Source organism: Fringilla coelebs (genome assembly GCF_963513975.1).
Source record: "Fringilla coelebs genome assembly, chromosome: 3".
NCBI classification, from domain to species: Eukaryota; Metazoa; Chordata; class Aves; order Passeriformes; family Fringillidae; genus Fringilla; species Fringilla coelebs.
Genome location: NC_140030.1, coordinates 35,578,931 through 35,600,654, shown reverse-complemented (window position 1 = coordinate 35,600,654; position 21,724 = coordinate 35,578,931).

Here is a 21,724-nt window from a genome sequence, read left to right as displayed (position 1 = left end):
AAAAAAGAGTTGTTTTTTTTCCCTACAGCTGTTGTCTATCTATATCTGTCTTCATCACCTGGGTTCTTTCCAAAGTCATGGAGAGAGAAGAGAGCTTTTCCAAAGAGTGCTTTCACATACCTGCAATTTGAGATGGGAGTTGCCATCTCTCTCCACTGACTACAATGTTTGGGACCCAAAGCCTTTCCCAGAACTCAGTGCGATGACAAATCCTTTCTCCACCCTTCAGCACTTGGAGTTGAAAAATAAGCAGTGTCCTGCTTGCCTGATTTGACTTGTGAAGCTCACTAAGGGCAAAAATTTCCCAGAATGAGTGAAAATTAGAAGGAATTAAAAAAAAAAAAACCAAAACAAACCACCAAAAAAAAGTGTTTATACTCCCAAATGGATTTACTGTTTGCTTTGCAGTTCAAACTGGGTGGGTTCAGTGCATCACCATCTGTACGCAGCTGCTTGCAGGCACAGGCACTTGTCTCCTAGTGTCTAACAGAAAGAAAAACCACTAGGTTGAACAGGTTGTCACACTTCAAGATATATCTCTTGGATATATGCTTTTAGCAAATATCTGTTGTACAGGATGCTTTTAGCTATTTGTTACAGAAAGCCTGAAACAAATGAGACTTATTTTTTAAGCAAGGAAATTGTCCCTGATTTGTGCTTACTATTTGTTCTGCCTCTTTCCTGCCCTCCTAAATCACTGTTCCTACTGAAAACAAGACAATTAAAGTGAGGGGAACCATTGATTAGAACAGAAACCCCATATTTCTGGCACATTTCAGAAGAAAGGAAAAAACCCCTTAAAAAATATAACAAACATTTAAAACATGATAGTTAGCTAACTTAACTATTGCTATTTTTGGGGAAAGTCCCAGCCAAACACCTTTAAAAATGTTGAAATCAAAAAGCTTCCAAATACCTTTCAAAGTTTGGGGTTTTTTTGGCACAGTGGAATATTTAAAAAAGGGGGGTAGGGCAGAAGGAGCATAAGAGAGTCCATCTCTCTGTTAGGGAGTCATGGCTACTGATCACAAGCCAAGTGAAGCTGAAATGCTGGATGAGAAGGGAGCCACCCTCCAGTGCTAGTTGTGTCTCTGCTCTGTGGTTCAGCTGTTATGTGATGTGCTGCAAAGCAACGTGAAAAAAGTGTGAGGAGAGACCAAACAGAACAGACCTCTGGCAGAAGAAAGGTGCCAATAAGGAGTAATCTCCAACAAGGAAAAGAAAAAAGGAAGGAATGACCTTCTGAAGGAATAACCACAGAAGGAATGACAACCTCAGTGGCTTCAATAAACAAGCAGCCTTCCTCCCCAAACAAGCCCTGTGGAGTAACCACCTTGCATACATTTAGGGGTGGGATGGGAGGGGAAAGAGTTCTGCTTCCTTGAAAAATAAAACAAACCAAAGCAGCAAACCTGCAGATCTGCAGTTTTGCTATCAACAAGTGGAAATTTCTTTTATATAAATAGGAGACTAGCTCCATGTTTAAGAAGAAAACTTTTGCTTTATCATTCCATATTCTTACCACCTTCTACAGAAACTGAAGAGTGTTTCTCATGATACCTGTGGTACTGATCCAAAAACATGAGGCCATCTGGGTGCAAGAGGCATCTACAGTGATTATGTTAGTGCCAGGCTCGTTAAACAGGCTCATTTGGTTCGGCAGAAATTAAACAGCACAAGCAGGAATGTGTCACTTTGCAGCCACCATCTTGGATTTCCTCCTGCAAAGCAAAATCCTGCCTGCAGCTCTTTCCAAATCTCTTCTTTTTTTACATTAGAGATGAGAAGAAGTGGTCCTGGCATCTGGGCTTTGCTGTTGCAGGACGGAGCCTTGGCTTGATGAAAGGTTGGGATTTATTTCTTGGAGGAATTCTTTTTGAAGTCCTAACCTATACTCTCGTGAATACTGTCAGTTTTGCAAGATCTAGTGTGAGAATTTTTGAAAGAGCCAAAAAGTCAGTTTCTTATAGCTGTGAAGTCCCTCTGAATTGACTCAAGAGTTCCCCCAAAACCTGGACTTTAGGGATTGCAGAGCATATGCCCTACCTAAAGATGTGCTTTCCACAGGTACCGAGGCATGCCAGCTTGGCGGAGTCCGTGTTGCTGCGCAGGAGTGATGCTGCAGTGGGCTGGCAAACAAGGTTCATTAGTCAGGGGCCAGCATCCTGCTGGAGACAGGTCTGGTTAACTGGGAGGCAGCATCCTGCTCACAGGACAAAGTCAGCATCTCCCGAAACAACATTGTTGTGGAAATGTACCAGCATGTGCAGAACTCACGTGAGCATCCCTTTTCCAAGAGTCGTGCTTTAATGCACACAGATTCTTTGGTGCTTTGGCAGTGCTCCCCACTTCCTTGACTTCCTACTTCCCCACTAACTGGTGGTGTCTGCTGCTTGAGGTATTAATGGTGCTGGCTCAAGTCCTGAGCTTGGCCCACTGTGAAGGTCTTGAAGGTTGTGAAGAGTTTGTATTTCCATGTGGCTTAGGTTACCTGGCTGTAGGATGTCGGCTCAGCAGCTCCTTCTAAGACTGAAAGCTTTTCAGGTTTTGTGCTGAGAAGTGGGGATTTCCTCTGCTGAGAAGGAAATCCAAGATGGTGGCACCTAAATGTGGTGAATGTAGCAAATAAAGGGGGAAAAAATTGGTTTGAAGACATGGTAGGAGGAATTCAATCTAAATAGCAACCACACGGTCTGTATCGTAATAACTCTTAGATCCTGGAACCACTTCAGTCTGTGTTTTATAATGTACCTAAGATATGCCCTTATTGCACTGTAACACCTGCCATATTGTAAGTTATTCCTGACTTCTCATACACTTTTTGGCAGCCATGGAGTTTACTTTAGAAGTTACTGCTTGTGCAAGTTCAGCAGCTTTTCTGCAGGATTTACTTAGTGCCATGTGTTAAGGAGTTAAGAAAGCATGCACTCAAGGGCAGGTCACACTCTCCCCCAGAATGGAGTAAATCAGGGATTGCTCTCTTTGAGAGTCCTAGTACTTCCTTAGTCAAAGAAGTGTCTGTTCTTCACCACCCAAAGACCAGTGGAATCAGAAACATATGGTCTGTTATTTTCTCTGTATCAATCTGCTCCAGCATTCACACAAGTGAATGGGAATATTTCTTTTGTCTTCAGGGCTTGGATCAGGCTGCTAAAGTGCAAAAGATTTTATTCTCCATAATATATTAAATTTTACTTCATGTATTTCCAAGATGTCACTTGTGAATGTATTTCACTCACACCATCCATACCACCACTAAATTTACATCTGATTCTGCATGGATTCCTTAGGGTAGAGGTTAAATTTAAAGACGAATAGGTTTACTTTGCAGATAGTCTTTGTCTTCTGCAATGCAATATATGCCTACCAGATTTACAAAAATTTTCTCATGCATGTTGATATTTCTTTTAAGATAATTTTCCATTTCTAGGAATGAAATCTTGCATGTTTCATTAATTGTCCTTGAGCACTGGCTCATGGTATATTTTAGATGAACTATTTATGTCAGACATGTATTTTCTCCAAGCGTGGGTGTCTGTATTTCAAATATATTGGCAATTTTGTTCTAGTGATCCTCACTTCATTCCTTGACATAGCTTAGCATTTTCATTCATGTTTCAGTATTGTGTCAGGCTCTTGCATGTGTACATGATTATGAATTACAAAAAGCATCCCTAAGCCTTTGAGTAAGGCCAAAACCAGGTATCTGGATTTGAGAATGTCAGGTGAAGCCTGTGTGGTACCTCTCAGCCTCCAGCCACTTGCCCACTCAAGGGCTTTGTGTGACAAAGGTGGGTTCTGTTGACTATTTGCAACACTGTTTACAGTGGTATCTTTCAAACTCTTTCAAACCCAAACACTTTTATCCTTAAACTCAACATATTCTTCAGTGCTATGCTATGATGAGAAGTGCTAGTCCTTCATTGGTGTGTGGAGCAGGAATGGCAAAAGTATCTCTGCAATCTACTTCCAATTTGGTTTGAAGGGAGCAGTGGTAGTAGAGATAAGAATAATTCTCCCAAAGAAACTCAAATTGTATTTGACATCTGCCACCAAAAGTGCCCATAGATTATATTTATATTCATCTTTTGGAAACTGAACTGAAACATTCTGCTCTTTTCACTAAGGTATTAAGAATGTGTGGTCAGAAGCATAAGGTGGACTCAGATTGCTGATAGAAGTAGAAAGTGTCAAAGATTTTGCTGAAACTGGAGGGGCTTTTTTTCAGCTATATCAGGTTTTGTTTTCCTGTTTTATCAATTTATTTTTACTCCCCAAATAATAAGCATTTAGTGCAGATTGTGAGGAGCTGGGTCTGTTGAGGCTTTTTTGTTTCTGGGACAAGATACTCACCGAGGTGGCTGCAAATACTATAGCATCTGGGTTGTTTTTCTTGTTTACCTGATGAAGGGAAGGACCAATTACTATGCATTCAGAAATGGGGTTATTTAGTTATTAATAACCCTCATTATTGGCTAGGATTATTTACTTTTTGACCTGTGGTAATTCCATCTAACTGTGGTGGAAAAAAGTTCAAGAATAAGACAGCTTAACGTGATCATTTACAGTTAGGTGTCCTCATGGGGGCCAGTAAAGGGGGTCTGTTGGTTGAGTTTAGGCACTTAGTGGTCCTTGAATTGCCCACAGATATCCTGTCAGCTTTCAGATTCTGCTTAAGATAGACATGGCTATCCCCAGGATCCCATGCCACATCTGCCAGCCCCAGGGGGTGTCTTGGGTGCCATGCAGTGTCTCAAGCGGAGCTACACAGCAATGTTAGACAACAGGACTGATCTTTCAGTGCCAAGATAAGGATGAGATTTATCACTGCTGGGGCTTCTCCAACTGTGCTGGGATCTCCACGGAGTACAGCACAAACTCTGAGCCTCCTCTTGCATGTAGGAATTTCCATGTAGGAAATTTGATCTCAGACAGTAACCACTGCTCAGTGTACTAAGGGGGTGTGTGTGTGTGTGTGTGTGTGTGTGTGTGTGTGTGTGAAGATAATCCCTTGCTCTTGATAACCTGCTCATTTAAAGGTGGTTTTTATCTCTGCAGCATTGTGAAGTTTTACGTGCAACATTATGATTGGCAGCAGCTTGATGAATACATCTTCAGGAGATGAAGTTGTATTGCTAGGGCTATTTATTCACTGCTTAGATAAACTCAGATTCCATTATTATGTTTCTTCATTCATGTCTTTTGGAAAAAGATAGCTATGTTCTTTTTTTTTTGTGAGTTTGTCTTTATTGAACTCAGGGGAAATCAACAGTATCAAACTGTAACTCTTAATGAACTGAACTTAGAATGAACTCCCCTTTATTTGTCAGTTTTTTGTTGCTTGTTTTATATTTGCTTTACTTCTCTGAATATATGAAAGTGATACTATTATTGTCTGGAGCCTGTTGCAATCAGCTATTTTTTTTTTCTCCCTTAAAACTCTCAGTATAGACCTAACACTGTCCTTGCTCAAGTAAAAGAAAAACTAACTCTCACTGAAATGGGAGCAGAATCATGGTGATAAAAAGTCATGAGATCCCACTGAAGATGGGTGGAGATCATACCATTTCCTGATGGATTTTAATGGAAACATATCTTGGACTTTCAATTAATAATGGTCATTGGAGACCAAGAGGAGGGTGGACAATTAAAAAAAATTCTTAGAGATTTTGTTTATGTTCAGAGGTTTAATATCTTGCTGGCAAAAGAGAGGCAAATGGGAGCCATTAGTTCATACATTTGTGAGATTTCTCCTTGGTTTCCTTCTCTCTGAGTCCTCAGCATCCAGAGATTTCAGGCATGCAGGAGTAGGAGTGATGCCCTCTGCCCAGCACCCAAGATTACTGACATCTGAACCTGTAAAGGTACCAAATTGTACAAGATCAATGCATGTTTTTGTGATGCCAACAATACAAAGAATTACATCACAGTATCCATGTTCTCAGCTGTCCATCTGCTGCTGAGTTCTGTATTGAATTGCATCTTCTGTTTGTTGAATTGTAGTTTGCAAGAAATGTGATATGCTGTTTGCAGGTTGTTTTTCTACAGCAGCATTGCTTCGAGGCCCGATGGCCACCACTTCCATGGTCCCTGAGCACAGGGAAAAATGAAAGCTGCAGAGATCCTTGCCTTTGCAAGCTCCACAACTTCTGCCAGGGTGAGGTCCCTGCCGTGATCTTGCAAATGAAGAGATCATGCTCAGGTGATAGCCAGGTTTCCACAGTAGTAGAATTTTTCAACCAAGCTAGAGACTAGTCCCTTTTACTTGGCTGAAGGGTAAGAAGATAGGAGAAAGGATGTATCTCTTGATCTTTCAAGGTTCCTGCAATGGGAAAAGAGTGAGCATCTTTCATGTTTTCTTCTTTCTGAGGGGTTAATCAGTCCTGAGGGAGACAACTCGTATTGTTACACCTGCCCTTGCTCCCAGATGAGAAAAGGAGAGATGTCAATACTGTCTGGGTGGTATGGGGAAAATATAGTACTCCAAATAACAGCATGAGACTAAACTCTCAATGAATGCTGTGGAGGGGACAGCCTTAGTGGAAATCTCCATCCTCTATCCTCACAGTTCTTTAACTGTTTCACAGGATCCTTTTCCTCATTTTGCAGGATTCATTGTACTCTAATCTTTGCATGCATGGATTTGTAATCTCTGAACAACACTAAAATGGTAGAAAAAAGGGGAAATATTAACCCATTCTCTATGTTTTACATGGGTTGTCCCCTTAACACCTTTCCATTAAATTAATTGGATTTTGGATTTTTAAAGTACTTAATAAGGACTACAGATCATGTTTACAAGTAAGTTACTTAATTTATTTCTTTAAATGAACATCTGCAGATTTTGTACTAACGAAGTGAACAACAGGAATGGGCTGGAGAGTAAGGCCAATTGTGCAAACCTATTGACAAGCTGTCAGGTTTAAACTGACCTGGAATTTTTTATACCATGACAATGCAGTGAGAACATGACAAGGATGCCCATTTTCAGAAATAGTTACAAGAAAGAAGAGGAGCTAAAACCCTTTTCTCCTAAAGAACCTGTGCAGAATGAAATTTGTACTGCCTTCAGGTTCTTATTCCTCTGTGGATCAATAAATTAAGGAGCACATCAATACCAGATAGCAAATTAATCTCTTCAAAGGACAGCTTCCCACTGAGAGTTTCTGTCTTGCCATGAGAAGTGCTTGATCTGGGTGTGCTGTCAGGGAAAAAAAAAACCTGTTTCATCATCTTTGGGGATTTTTGATTTACTAGCTAAAATTGATGAGATACCTATTTCTCAGCCTTAATCTGAGATTATTTGTTATTATGAATTTATTCCTTTGTTACAGGGTTTGCTTTTAGGCGGAGAATAAATAGCACACCAAGTAAATAGTTGGGGTACTTGACTGTCTTTGAGCAGGCAGTGCTAGGCTGGCATGCAAAAGGCAGATGAGGGCAGAGCAGTAACTCCAGTAAACCTTCCTTGTGCTAGCAGTGTTTGCCAGGCCCAGACTGCTAAATCAATACTGGATGCAGGAATTTGGAAATGGTTAACACTCCTCATGGACCCCTCTGCATGGCCTCAAGGAGAGCTGGGGAGCTCTGCTGGGTGTGCAGGGGGCTCCCTGCCAGGCCATGGGCCCCCCTCCCTTAAAATGCAGCACAAGGTTTTTATACACAGCAAGGTAATTCCCCACTGATTTACATCAGGAATCCAGTCTGGGAAATGTCTGGGCAGGGTGGGGGTGCTTTCGTGCACACTCATATAGTTTTGCCTCCTGGAACACCTTTCCTCGGTGTTCCTCCACAGTATCTGGAGCTGTGTTGTATTCCTGGCCATTCTCTGAAGTAAATCCCCTTTTCCTTGGGGTCTGTGCTGTCACAAGAGGGAGGCCAGTGGCTGGGGAGGGCATGGGGACACAGCACACCCAGCAGCTGAGGGCATCTCTTTTTCAGGACAGTGAGGAAGAGGCATATTAAGCCCACGTGCCTCTTCTAGTCAGACAAATAACATGTGCATGTAACACATGCAACAGGGTTGCTTATAAATCAGATAATTAAAGATGTAGCTGACTATAATGTCTTGAAGGGAGCTTAGTATTGGGCAGTGACTTTTATTTACAATTTAACAGCTAAACGTATTATACCACATAAACCTTGAAATGGCTTGATTATAAAATGTGTTTTGGAAAGTCCATGTGCCTTCCCCACAGAGTGCTAAATCTGGTGAAAAATGGGTAGCATCAATAAACACCAAACCTTGTACCTATAAATGTGTTCCCTTCATTACTCAGAGAGCCCAGAGCTAGGGAGGTATAAAGGGCCCCATTCTCCCCTCCAGGGGAATAACACATGCAGGGTAGAGGAAACTCAATGAATTTCAGCATGCAGCTTCCTGCTCATTTCTCCATGGAAGGGGGATGGGTAAGGACTAAGTGCATGCATTCTCCGTGGAACAAATTAAAGACCTGCCTCCATAACTTGCAGATGGAACATCTTTTCTAGTTAGTTGTCCTACAGACTGCTTTTGCAGCAGTCATCATGAGGTGGCCCTTAGAAAACACCAGGCAAATAAGCCGAGTGTTCCAACCTTGCCGTTAGCACAAGAGGGGTGGCAGCTCTGTTTCCACGCAGCAGACCTTCACACCAGCAGTGTTTGGCTGTAAATTGCAACCTTTGAGTTCTTGCAGTCCTAACAGGCAGTGTGAGGTCTGCTGTGTTTTTGAATAAAATAAAATTGCATTGTTGCCATTAAGTTATGCCAGATAGGTTTAATGCTCCTGATATTATGTGTGCTTTATGTCTATATAGAGAAAATATACAGACAGGGGGTGTGTGATTTGTCTCAAGTATCTAAAGAAACCTGTTAATCTGGTGCAGGTATAGTGGCATTTGTTGACTCATATCACAGCAGCATTTATCTCTTTCAGCCCAAGAACTGAGCTTGGGGACTGTCCCCGAGCCAACCCTGTGCACATGAAGGTGTCTGATGGGAGGCAGAGCTGGCTCTGTGGGGGGAAAAGGAGAAGACAGACAATTCAGTCCATGATTTTCTCTTTGATTTGAGGTGTATGTGTGTGGAGAGGATGTTTTCTACCCTCTCCTCCTCCCTCTTGCACTCTGCAAAGATGAATTCCTGAAAGACCAGGATAAAATTGTGCTAGACTGCAGTGACTGAGTTCCCAAATGCCATTTTTTGCAGCAAAATTTCTTCCTTCAGTTGGCCCATATCTCAGTTTGAGTCCAAGAGATATCTTTACCCAGACTTTGAATCAGATCCACAGATGGGTATATACATTTTCTATGTATGTCTGTTGAATGCTTTAAAGTATCTGCAAAGTTATGGCAACCTTACTCTTTTAGATTATTCCCTTTATGTGAGGTTTTTTTACCCAATGCATATATTGAATAAGGCTTCTCCCATGCAGCTTTAGCCTTGATCTGGAAGAAAAGGTTGAATTTGATTGTGTTGTTTTTTGTTTTGCTTTGTTGGGTTTTTTGGTTTGTTTGTTTGGGTTTCTTTGTTTAATAAGCTTTCTTTTTTGCACCTGACTTTCTCAAACATAAATCCTAAACCAAGCATGAAGGCAGAAGGGCTCCCCTCCATGTGTCTCTGCAACCTCTCTAAAAAGGCAAAGTGGGAGCCTCCCCAGACATGACTGTTGTTGCAGATGCATTGCCCCTGTGTGGCAGATGAGAGAATAATCAACATGTGGGAGCAGCGAAATGCTGCTCCAACGCTGTAGCAAGGAGCACAGGATGAGAGCCCCTGTAAAACAAAATAGACTTTTTGCCCTGATCTCTTTCCAAGTGCCATAAAATTGCATTTATTTCAGGCACATTTCCTTAACTCTTGCTTTCATTATGTTGTTCTCGAAGATTTAAGCTGTATCTGAGCACAGACTCCATGCAATTTCTTGGATAATCAGAAAGATGTTTATCCTGAAAATTCAGTTGAGCTGCTGAATTTCACAAGCTGGCTTTTCCTTTTCCATACCAGGGATTGCTACCCCTGTAGCATGGTGGAAACCAGCAGCTCCTAGCCACACTCATGTTTGTTCCCCATATATGCCAAGAGACGCTCTGCAGACCCCCATGCTGCCTCTGCCCTGAGCCCCCCAGCATGCCAGGAGGCTGTTCAATCCAGAGCACACTACAGTGGCTGTTTCATCCAGGCAGGACAGACCTTCTCCTGTAAGCACTTCAACACAAGTGTGTTACCTCCAAGAAAGGTGCTTTTGTTGCTAAATATCTGACAAAGATCAAAGAACTTATAATTTTGCACTCTGAACCTACTTTGTTAGTGAAAGCACAAGTTGTTATTTTCCCTTGCTGTAGACAGCTGTAACAGTTATAACAACTTCATTCTTTTGTTTTCCCCACTTGGAGAAATCCTCATTACCTAAACATCACCTCTGACCTTATTTTATATTTTCAGCATGCATTTTATTAACTCCTTTTTCACACGGGGCATGTGGTGTCTGCCGCTTGGTACAAAAAAGACAAAGTTTGCACTTCCGATGCAAAGACTGACAGTGGGAAAGCTGGATCCTTCCCAACTGTTTACACAAAAAACCCTAAAAAATTGTGGGGATGGGTGAATTCAATCTGTGCATATGCAGCCAGATTTTCTTTGGGCTTCCTGATGGAACAAACCTATTGGACTTAATGGGATTCAGCTAAGGAGAGTGCAGTGCATCCTCATCCCACCCCCTGCAAGCACTTTATGCAGCGATGATAAATTTCAATCAGTTGCCTGAGGAATTTATTTTCACAGCACCTCTTTACTTCCCAGGCTAAGAAACAAGGCATCCAGCCCTTCTCTGCCAGTAACACTGGAGGTTTTGCATTTATTATACATTTGGTGAAACAGTATGCGACAGTGAAAATTTACTAGATGTTGCAGAAAGAAGCAAGGGAAAGTTAAAGCGCAGCCTAGAAATAAAAAATTAGTACTGTTTGCATGTACTTTTATTGATTTCTGACAGCCATGCTATTTTCAGGGACAACAGAAGGGAAAAGAATTTCAGTCTTTGAATGGATTAGTGATATACTACCCTCTCCTTTTTAACTAGTCTTATATATTTATTTTTTTGTGCTAGCGTGTGCATGTGCAGAAGAGTGTCTACCTAATTGGCCTCAAGAGGGGATTAAACTAAATAAAATCACGGCCCACAGGGGGCCTCTAAATATGGAATTTTAATTTGAAAATTTTTGTGGGTTCCAGTGTAATTCAAGCTTTTCAAGCTTTATTAGTGCAGAGTCGTTTGTGCAGCTTGCAAAGCTCCCATCTCGGCGAGTTTGATACGCCCGCCCCTGCCGGAGGAGCAGCGGGCAGAGCGCTGCCTTCCGCCGGGAAAGGCGCTCGGCGGCACAGGCAGAGCCCGCCGTAAATAAAACGCGCTCCCGACAGTGACAGGCGGCGGCGGAAAGCGGCCAGGCGCACCCAGGCAGCGATGCCACTTGAAAGAGGCGCTGGAGAGAGGCAATGACAGTCAGCAAACATCTCTGCTCTGCTCTGCTCTGCTCTGCCTGCCTCGGAGGCGCTGGGAGCAGATAGGGGTAAATAGCAGCGATTTTACATGTTCGCTTGTAGTAAAAGTCAAAATATGCAGCTTGGTGTAACTAATTGCTGTGGAAGGAGAACGAACCAATAGTGCTCGTTGCTGTGAAACTGTTAATGGAGAACTTATGGAGAGAAAGTCCAAGTTCTCTCGTCCAAATTGGAATGTGAAAGAAATCTGTTGGAAGGTGATGACAGAAATGAAGTAAAACAGTTGTTTCCTGATCCATGTGCCAGATGTGTCACATACTGTGATAAATAAGATCTGCATCTTGCACTCCAGAAATTGGGGAATATTACAAGCGTTTATTATAGTGAGGTACAAAAAAATGTACTTGAAATGCTTTGTTTCTCCTGGCACCAAGCAGTGAGAAGTTATTGCACAATGCCTGGAGCTGCTAATTCTTTTGTTTAGGTTCAATCCAACACAGCCTATTAAAAGCTTAAATTCAATTTTATTGTTAAGGTATTTATTAACTGATTATGAAAAGACATTAAAGGGCTCATAATTAAACTATTAAAATGTTCCTTACCTTGACGAATCCTCAATTTTCCAAGACTGACTTCCACAGTATAAAATATCAGAGTTTTAATTTGGAGAAGAATGCCTCTCACAGGAAAACCCCTACTCTTGCTTCAGCTCTTGAGCTGATCCCAGGCTGCCTTGCTGCTGTTCATAAGCCCAGAATATCATGGCAGACAGCCTAATGCATTGGTGGCATTTTTTGGGAGGACTGCTCTGTAGGTTTGTGGCATGTTGTCACACATTTGCAGAAATAGCTGCATGTTGATATTGGATAACCCAACCTTATTACTCAGGAAAGAAGTCGCATTGACTTTTGGCCCATGTGCTCTTGAAACTGTGTGCTGTGAACAGCTTGCTAGCCCTGCTGGGACTGAGGGCACGTGCTTCCAGGCAAAGCAGATTCCCAGAATAAGATGCCGTTCCCCCAGTTTCAAAGCCTGGGAAGACAGTGGAAGCTGAGTGACTGCATCTCCCACAGCAGCTCAGCAAAGGACCTCAAAGAATCCGCAGACCCTCTGAGTCAATGTTTTCATACAGGCAACTGCGTTGTGGCTTCATCCAGATGGCTGATGTTTGGGTGGGGTGAGATGGGTGCAGCAGGCAGACGAGGGAGCTGAGTCTCTTTGTGGTTTCCCTTTGGAAATTGCTCTATTCTTCAGAAAGACCATATGTCCAGCACCTGCACCAGGGATAAAAGATTGACTGGGCTGTCCTCCCAGAGGTCTTACAGCTCTCAGCTCTGTCTGACTGCCTGTGTCCTCGCATAGCTTACCTGCAGAGCTGAAATGCTCCTTTTATACAGACTCCACCAGGAGGCTTTTGCCATGAGAACAGACAGAAAATACACATCTGATTATCACAAGTAGAGATGAAAATTTGAAACCCCTCACAAGTATGATTTGGGTGAACCTCTGCAGTCCCAGGAAGCTGGTGATGGACGTTGATTCCCAGAATATGGGAGCTGTCTTTAAAAGAGAAACCTGTAAGTTGGTCTGTCCCACCTTGATGATGAGACATCACCTATGACCCTTACTCATATTTCAGAGAAAAAGATCTCTGCACCAGTTTTATAATTCTTACAAACAAATTTTTTCTTAGGTTATGTCTTTGCTGCTGGATGAGTGCTTGCTCACCCCATGGTTTTACCCAATGGTAAAACCCCAATTCAGAGCAGCACAGGTAGCCTTTACTTTGAGATATGTCTTCACTCCTCCTGGGATTTGCCTTCATTAGTCATACGCTCTTTCACCCTCCTTTCCATTGAAATTTCCCAGTGAGATGCTGCATTTAGCAACCTTATTGGAAAAACCACCCTTTATTTTTGGCAGAGAAGCTGCAGCTGTAAGTGTTTATGGGAAATAAAGATATCTGATTAGGGTTTTTTTTTACACACTAAGCTGCATACCCTCTGGTAACCTTGTTGTTTGTTATACTGTTGGAGGCTGTGAAAGAATGGAAAGACTGTAGTCTCTCAGCAGCACAGCTAGAGCTGGCTCACCTTCGAAAATACAGAGGTGCTGTTGCTTTTCAAAGATACTTTACTGAAGAAAGTGATACTGTTTTTGACAAAACCAGGCAGAGCCTTACAGAAAGGGCTGGTTAGGAGCCTCAGCAAAATGTTATTTTCATCTGGAGTCATATTTAACCTTAGGGGACACATTAGAAAAGACAATGGACAGTGGGCCACACTGACAGCTTATGGGAGGAAATACATGAAAGAAATAAAGCTTCCCATACTTTTGTGAAGCTGACACAAAGAGAACTGACAAAGGTCAGTACTTTATGGCTTTGAAAGTGGCAAAACTATCGATTGTCCTGACTTGTCAGGGAAAGTGAAAACACCTATGGTGCAGGCTGAGTATATGAAAAAAGAGATGATACTGCAGTGAATAGTCAGTGATGAATGTGGTGAGTAACACGTGATGCACATTGCCTAAGCCAGTGAGCAGATCCCCTTGAGGAAGGCAAGATTTTTGTGTTGCTTCTTTGTACAGTGTATGATTTGTTTCTCCTAAATAGAGAACCTAAGACCTAAAGAGTTTAGTCAAGCCACTTTTCCAACTTCACAGGAAGCTAAATTCCCTAGGTTCTCCCCCCCTTAAGCTGAAGGATCCCAGAGAAATGAATGTTCGTGGCCAGAAACACCAGTTCTGGGAATGGGATTCTCATCTCCCCACACACACCATCCCAGAAGTCGGTGTGACCCAGAAGTGATTGGAGAAGAGCCTCAGCTCTGCATGGGGTCTTGGTGGAGTCCAAGTACAGAGATGCAGTGGAGATGAGACATCTGCTACCTGAGACAGGAACTGAAACCTGAAACTAGGACACACTCAAGTCAGAATCCAAAGGACTGGATGCACTGGATTCCTTCCAGTGTAACCAGTGACATTATGGTTCCAGTCAGGTTCACAGAGAATCTGTGCCACAGGGCTCACAGGTAACAACTGGGATTATTTACATTTTCAGAGTTTTCATGGTGGATTTCTTGGTCTAGCACAGATTTGATCTAGCACAGATGGTCCAGCATTGCCAAATAAAGTACATTCCTAACACTGGCTAGATGACCTAACTTCATCCTTTCAATCTGAATTCACTGGGAAAACAACATGACTTGGGTTTTAGGCAATGCCCGTGTCTTCAAACCAGGTTTACACAGGAGACTGGAGCAGCTCACCCAGGCTGTGGTAGCTTTGGGGCTCTTTTCACCCAAGGCAAGGAAATTAGAGCAGAAAGCTTTAGGGTCCAAGAACCTTGTAAGAACTCTTTAGAATTTTGTCCACTGTGGCTCAGTGGCCATACAGTGCCTGTGGCTGCAAGAGGTGCCCAGTGTGACCCAGGGATGGATGCAGGACCCCATCCTGTCTAGAGAGTACCTGGGTTAGCTTCCCTCCTGAGCCCATGCCATGGTTTGTCCATTCCTATTTCACAGTTTGTACTGCTCTTTGCACTTCAGAAATAAAAGCTGGTCCTGTCTTTGCAAACAGAGCACTGAATGGGGTTCCAGCGACCCCTCGGTGAGAGGAGGGCAGTGTGGGTGCATGAAAAGTGCAGTGTCTCTCCTGCAAGCCTGGGCCTGCCGTCAGCCTGGCTGAAGAAATGTGTGCTGGCAGTTCCTGTCCATACGTGTTACTGGCTGACAGATAGTGATGGAAGCAGAAAAATGTCAAAGTGTTAGAAAAGTCAATATTATTAAGACCTTGCTCCCCTTGCTTCCCTGTTCCGAGTAGTTTCTTGAGTATGACCAATTACATTCTTTTTTTATGACCAGTCAGAAAAGCAGTTTTTATTAGCTGGTTTGCTCAATGATTCAAATGTATAGACTTAATTTCAGTCTCATTTGAGTTGGAGGAAAGCATACAAAGATTTTTGCTGGCTTAAATTAGTGGAACTGCCCCTTTGGCTGAATGACAGGGCCCTCGCCTTGCAGAGCACAGCTCCAGCCCCGTCTCTGACTTTTGCCTGTAAATTAGTTTGTGAAGTGGTGTTTATTGCTACATTGGGAGGTTAAGACAGCCTAATTGTATGTTTGTACAGGAGAAAACATCACGCCAGAGCCTTAAGCAATTATTCTTTCCATGTCCTTTCACTGTTTAATCTTGACACTGTTCAGAGGGGAAAGGAGACAATTTGTCTTCACCCTACAGCCAATTAGCAGTAAAAGTGCAGAATGGCTCATGCAATATCCACTGAAGTGCCATCATCCATTCATCAAGATAAGATCCTGAAATAACATGCATCTAGAACCCCTTGTTGGGAATTGTTCTGAGTCCAAGCCTCATCACAGCCAAGGATATCTCTGTGATTTATAACCAGCATGTGGTTTCCACATCTGACAGTGCTCTGCACCTCTCCTCCTACTTTTCCTCTCCAGTGGCCACCTTCTCTTTGTGGAAAAGCTATTCTCCAGAGTATAGGTCTTTAAAACAGACCATTGCTCACTGCAATGTTTTATCTTTTCTAAGCAGCTATGGTGAGTCACAGGGAATTACCTTTCTTTCGTAAGGGGGACCTGCCAAATATAAAGGAGACATGTAGTGTCTTCTCTGAGTTGACTAAAAGCATGACAGCAAAAGTAGTCCTTTGATATGAAAGCCACTCTGTTAGAGAGAAGAAATCTCTCTTACAGACTATATAATTTACAGAAGTGGCAAATAACTTAAAACCATCCGGGCCTTGAGCCCCACATTTACGTGCAGGGATCCTACAGGGACACAGTCAGACCCAAGGCAACTTTTGGACACCAGTGGAGTTCTGGTCATGGACGAGGGATCTGTATTTGGTTCTGAATGTCCAGGATTCAGTTTCCTTGGGAGTGTCTGCAGGCAGGTTTTCTAGTTGGTTTTTTGATGTTGTTGTTCACAAAACACTTCCCCATAAGTTTTAAAAAACCCACCAGGTCTATCTTTCTTGGGCCCAGCTCAAGAGGGCCCCAAGTATTTTTCACTGGATACTTAGGTATATGCAGTAAGAACAAGATCATGCTCTGATTTTGCTTTCAGTTGGCAGGGCAGAAATTTTCTGGGCTCTTGCCCAAGAGTGATCTAGTCCTATATGTTTTAAGAGGTTGAATTCAGCCCCTGGTTTTGGTAATTGCATTCCATCAGGAATGGGCATGACCCCTAATTTCACTGTTCAATCCTTAGTGAGCTTCATTATCCTGACCCATTTTGCTGGAGCAAACAAAGTTTTCTCTAAAAGGTGCTGAGTTTTGATACAGGAAAACTACACTTTTTCAAAGAGACTTTATTTGCTGGATGGAATAAAAGGGAGGTGCCAAGAACATTTTAATCAAATGCTCGTTATGGAGAAGATCCAAGAAAAAAAAGCACTGCCTGCCCTATTCCTTTCCAAGTCAACAGGCTATTTTGAAGGCTTCAGCATCTTTCTAGCTATGTGTACATGCACAAGATGTTCTTAAGCTTCCAACAAAGGATGAGGTGGAGGAGGACTAGTGGTTAGCAAGATGGGAACAGGACTGTGTTTCAGACAGATCTGGGAAATGTGTTAGACTGTTCCAAAAGCTTCAGTTCTGACCTTTCTTCAGGGGGGAAAAAAGTGCTTTCTGTAAAAACCCTCAGATCTTTAGCTTCTCAGAGAAATTTCCTTCTGCCAAGTAACACAGCCACTTACATTCCATACATCTCTGCTAGAGGGTATGTCCCAGCCCAATGTGCTAATAAAAGGGGGAGTGAATCTGGCCCGGATGCTGACGCCAGCCTTGCGGATGTGAGAGCACCAGAGACCGGCTTCAAAAGCGCCACGGCGGCCTCGGAACGCGCCCGAGAAGGCGCTCGTGGGTGCTGCAGTGCGTGTGGAAATCCTGCTGCCCCGTGCCCCAGGGACAGGAGAAATGACATCACAATGATGTCATGCTCATCCTGAGCTTCCCTAATGTTAAACACAGCAGCATCTGCCTCAGGGGAGCGTTTCTGAGAGAAAGGTGTAAAAAACATGACACTTTCCAACTCCAGTCAGAGTGGGGAGTTCCAGGCAGCGGAGCGCTGATGCCGTGTCCCCCGGGGCCTGAACCAACTTCTCTTCTAGGTGTCTGACTGTCAAATGTGCCATGGCACGTTTTTCCTCTCTTCCATTTGCTTTATTGAGGACGGCATCGGTTACAGCTGTTTAAAAAATATCTGAGCAGGTTATTATGGGAAAGGACAGAAGAAGTTCTGGCTGCCCAAATGCAAAACTCAGATGGCTTTCTTTGCAAGAGTGAAGATCGTTAGTGGTTTTTCTTCCTGGGCTGTTTCTGGGGAGGGGAGGCATCTTTGGTGTGAGAGAGCTAGCAGAATGGGCAGTTGGGGATTTTGAAGAGCTGACTGCAGCTCTGGCACTGATTCCCTCTGAAACTTAGCTAAAAATTTCAAACTGGAGTCTCTGAAAGGTCAATAATAATAAGTAATAGGGCTGGCCAGAAAACAAGAATTCTGTTTTGTGAAAAATGTTGCGGTTTCAAAATTTGTTTTCATTCCAGTGTAGAAAGAATATGAGATCTTTCTTCCTTTTTTTTTTTTTTTAATTTTTCAAGGGAGAGAGGAGAAAATAAAACAATAGACATATTAAAAAGAAGCTTAGTGGCCTAGTAGGGTAGGGCAATGGTTCAGATGAGGAACTTGACCTAACATCTCCCCATCCAAGGTGAGATGGGGGATCTTGGCTTTACAAAGGTGGTTTTCTCACAGAGTAATTCTATCCCAGAGAATAAAAATTTTCTTGGAAACTTTTCAAAAAACATTTTTGTTTCTTTAAAAAGTTTTAATACTATGACTTTATTTTTCTTATTTAGAAAGAGATTTGGGACATTTCTTGATCACTTCTAATAGCCCCTTGCAAATGCCAGACAGAGAGACAGAGTCCTTCATCTCACAGACACTGTCCAAATGCTTGTTGAAATTAGGGGAGATCTATAATGGCAACACTGACTGTCTTGCCATTTACATATAAGGTTGTTAAAAATTCTGGTGGTGTGTCTTGCTCTGCAACTTCAGACAGATGTGCTAGAAATACAGGTCTTAGCATCTCTGACTTCACCTCTGCCACCTCTGAGATGTTGATGGTGATACAAGGATCTTTTCCCACCTGGCATAGGTGTTGATAAGTTTATTTAAATCTGCACAGCTCTATGAATATGAACATGCAGTCTTAATAGCAGTTTAGAATACCTCACCTCAGATAACTTCTGTGGACAGCACAAGACAGAGGTGTAACCATAGATACTGACATGCAAAAATATCGGAGGAGCACTCCAGACTGTCCAGCACAACCCAGCCCAAACAAAGGTCTGGTTGACAGGCCAGCTAATGACCGTTCTCAGTTTTGGATGTGGTACAACAACACAAGGTTGGTTTTAAATGGTGTTTTTTTTTTTTTTAACATTTTACCCAATTTTCCTCGTGTGAAAGCTTTGGAGGGTTCTAGGTAAAGTGAGCAATTATGAAGTGCAATGGGGATGAAGTGCAGCTGCAGCTTACTTTACTTGTTATAGCTAATATCAAGTGCATTAGTGGTGCTAGAGGAGATGAGATTGCAATTACTGGAACTGACACAAGAAACAGACTTCTTTGCAGAGCACTGCAGACATTAGATTGACAAATGCAGCCTGTGAACTTGTAAAGTAATTTCAAAATTCAACTGGGGCTTTCCAAAGCAGAATAAATTTTCTGTAGGCAAAGTAGGTTTAGCACCTATTCTTGCATAGCTGTGAGTCTCCTTAACTACCACTGAAACCAATTCAATTAAAAAAAAAATCAGACTATTGGTATATAATATTCTGTACTGACTAATTCTCAGATCACAACATTTTTAGCCCAGCAGGAAAAAAATCCTTGACAGGCCTGTCAATTCCCTTTGTAGGGAGTGTGAAATGCCACCCTGTGTTTTTGTAATGTGACAGAGACTCTAGCGAGTTAATCCTTAAAAAACAACCTCCAAAGCAGCTTAAATGGGTTGAAGTGGGAAGATGGGGTTAAACAGTCAAATTTGGGTTTACATGGAAAGGCAACTAAATATGAGAATCTCAGTTTTTCCCTTTGAAAGGGAGCATGCTCTGAGCTGCTTTACTTGGTGATGTCCAGGTAAATTGTTTTACAGGACACAGGATTTACTCTCCGATCTTTCTTGAGGAGGCCCAATGTGGGTTTTTCCCAAAATGAGCATTTCCCCAGCTGTCTGAGCACAGGCTTTGGTTCAGCCCTCTGTTTAGACCTGAGAACAGAAACATACATCTCTTCTTTTGGGGGTGAAGAAAACAACCATAGGTAAAATTAAGCAAATATGATTATTTTACAACATAAAGATTTGGGGAAGAAAGTCCATGCCTATCTTCTACATTTGGAAACTCCTTGACATTTAATGGGCATTGCAGAAACAGAAGCAGCCAGTCCATGATGCAGGACACACAATTATGCTGTTGAATAAGGGAATTAAATAGAATAATACCTGAACCACAAGCAATAATTGTTATGTTAATACTGTGCTGCACTGAATTAATCCTATTTAGCAGCTGGAGCTGGCCTAGATGGTTTTTAGACTGTGCTGCTATGTCAGGTTTAGGTGCACATCATGATTACAGCTTTCACATCATCATTGGCTCAGAAATCTAACAAACAGATGATTTGAACTGTTAATGCTGCAAGAAATAAGCCAAAGAGCTAGGAAAAATCACTGCATTAAAGGCAAGCCCTCCCCAAAAAACCTGTTTTGAGGCCTGGATCAGTGTTGCTGTATGGAAAGTGTGTGTAACTGTGAGACTGGGAGGGAGCTCCAGGGGATGGGCGGCCCCAGGCAAAGAGCTCTCACAAAGATGGGGTTAAAACAGTCAAATTTTCTTGTGACATTATTCTTGCTGCCTTTCTCATAAATATGGTCAGCAATGCCAGACAAATAAATACATGTATCCATGTGCTAGTAGAGCTATGCCTCAGGACATATCTTACAGGTTTGACAGGGGGCTCAGAAATAAACAAAAAAATCCACCACAATCCTTTTCATAAACACAGGAAAGTAACTGAAGGTTCTCTGCAGGGGTAGGGATCTATTGAGGGTGGATACTTACCCCAGGAAACAGAAGATTTGGCTGTTGCCACAGATCCTTTTTCCCAAGAATAAAAATAACATAGAGGAAGAGTTTGTGGAACCAGCTCCTGAGACATTAGGTTTTCGGAATTTGGAATCAAAAAATGATTCTTTTGGCCCACGTTTGGTGAAAACAGTGGAAAGACTAGATTTATTTGAAAGAGAAATTAAAAAAACATGAGCAGTAATAAAAAATAGTACTGACTATGACAGTAGAACAATTTATAATTGGGGGTCAAGTATCCTATTAGTTCGGGGCTATTTCTCTTTAAATAGAAGACCAGTCACAAAGGATTCCTGAGAGATGATATAATCTGAAACTATATTGGAAAAAAGTTTGCTCCTCTCTTAAATTACCAGGGCCTTTTGTATCCTAGTAAAATTCTTTATTACTTGATCTGGCTCTAGAGAAACAGCGATTCCATAACAAACCTTTCCCAGGACTTTAATTATTTCCTTATTATATCCTGAAAAAGGACTAGGTCACTTCTGAAGGCCACAGAAAGAGTACAATTTTCTTTTTTCCTGGGCAAACTAACAAAAAACAAAGGAATGTGTCTTTCTATCACAATACCAAATTGAAGTTAGGTTGCTACATACCAAGAGTGCACCAGTTCTGCTCCCAGAAACAGTCTCAGATTATATTTCAAAGAGTCATCTGACCATCTTCCAGCGCATCTCTTAAAAACAGCCCTACCCCAACACAACAGAATCTTCTTTGCCACCATAAAAATAAGGAGGGCTTTCAAATGGAAGGCCATGTGGCTGTGAATCATTGAGGTGCTTCTACAAAGGCCCTGACATTTGAAGTTCCAGTGATGGACCCACCTGTGCATCACAGCACAAGTTCATGTGATTTCAAGGGACTGAGGGCAGACCTCAGTGCAGTTGCAGCTTCTCCTGAGGGGAAGAGGAGATCAGGAACTGCTCTCTTGTCCTTGGTCATCAGCGACAGGACCCAAGGGAATGGCCTGAAGTTGTGTCAGGAAGGCTTAGTTTGGATTTTAGCAAAAGATTCTTCACCCAGAGGGTGTTTGGGCACTGGAAGAGGCTCTCCAGGGAAGGGTCACAGC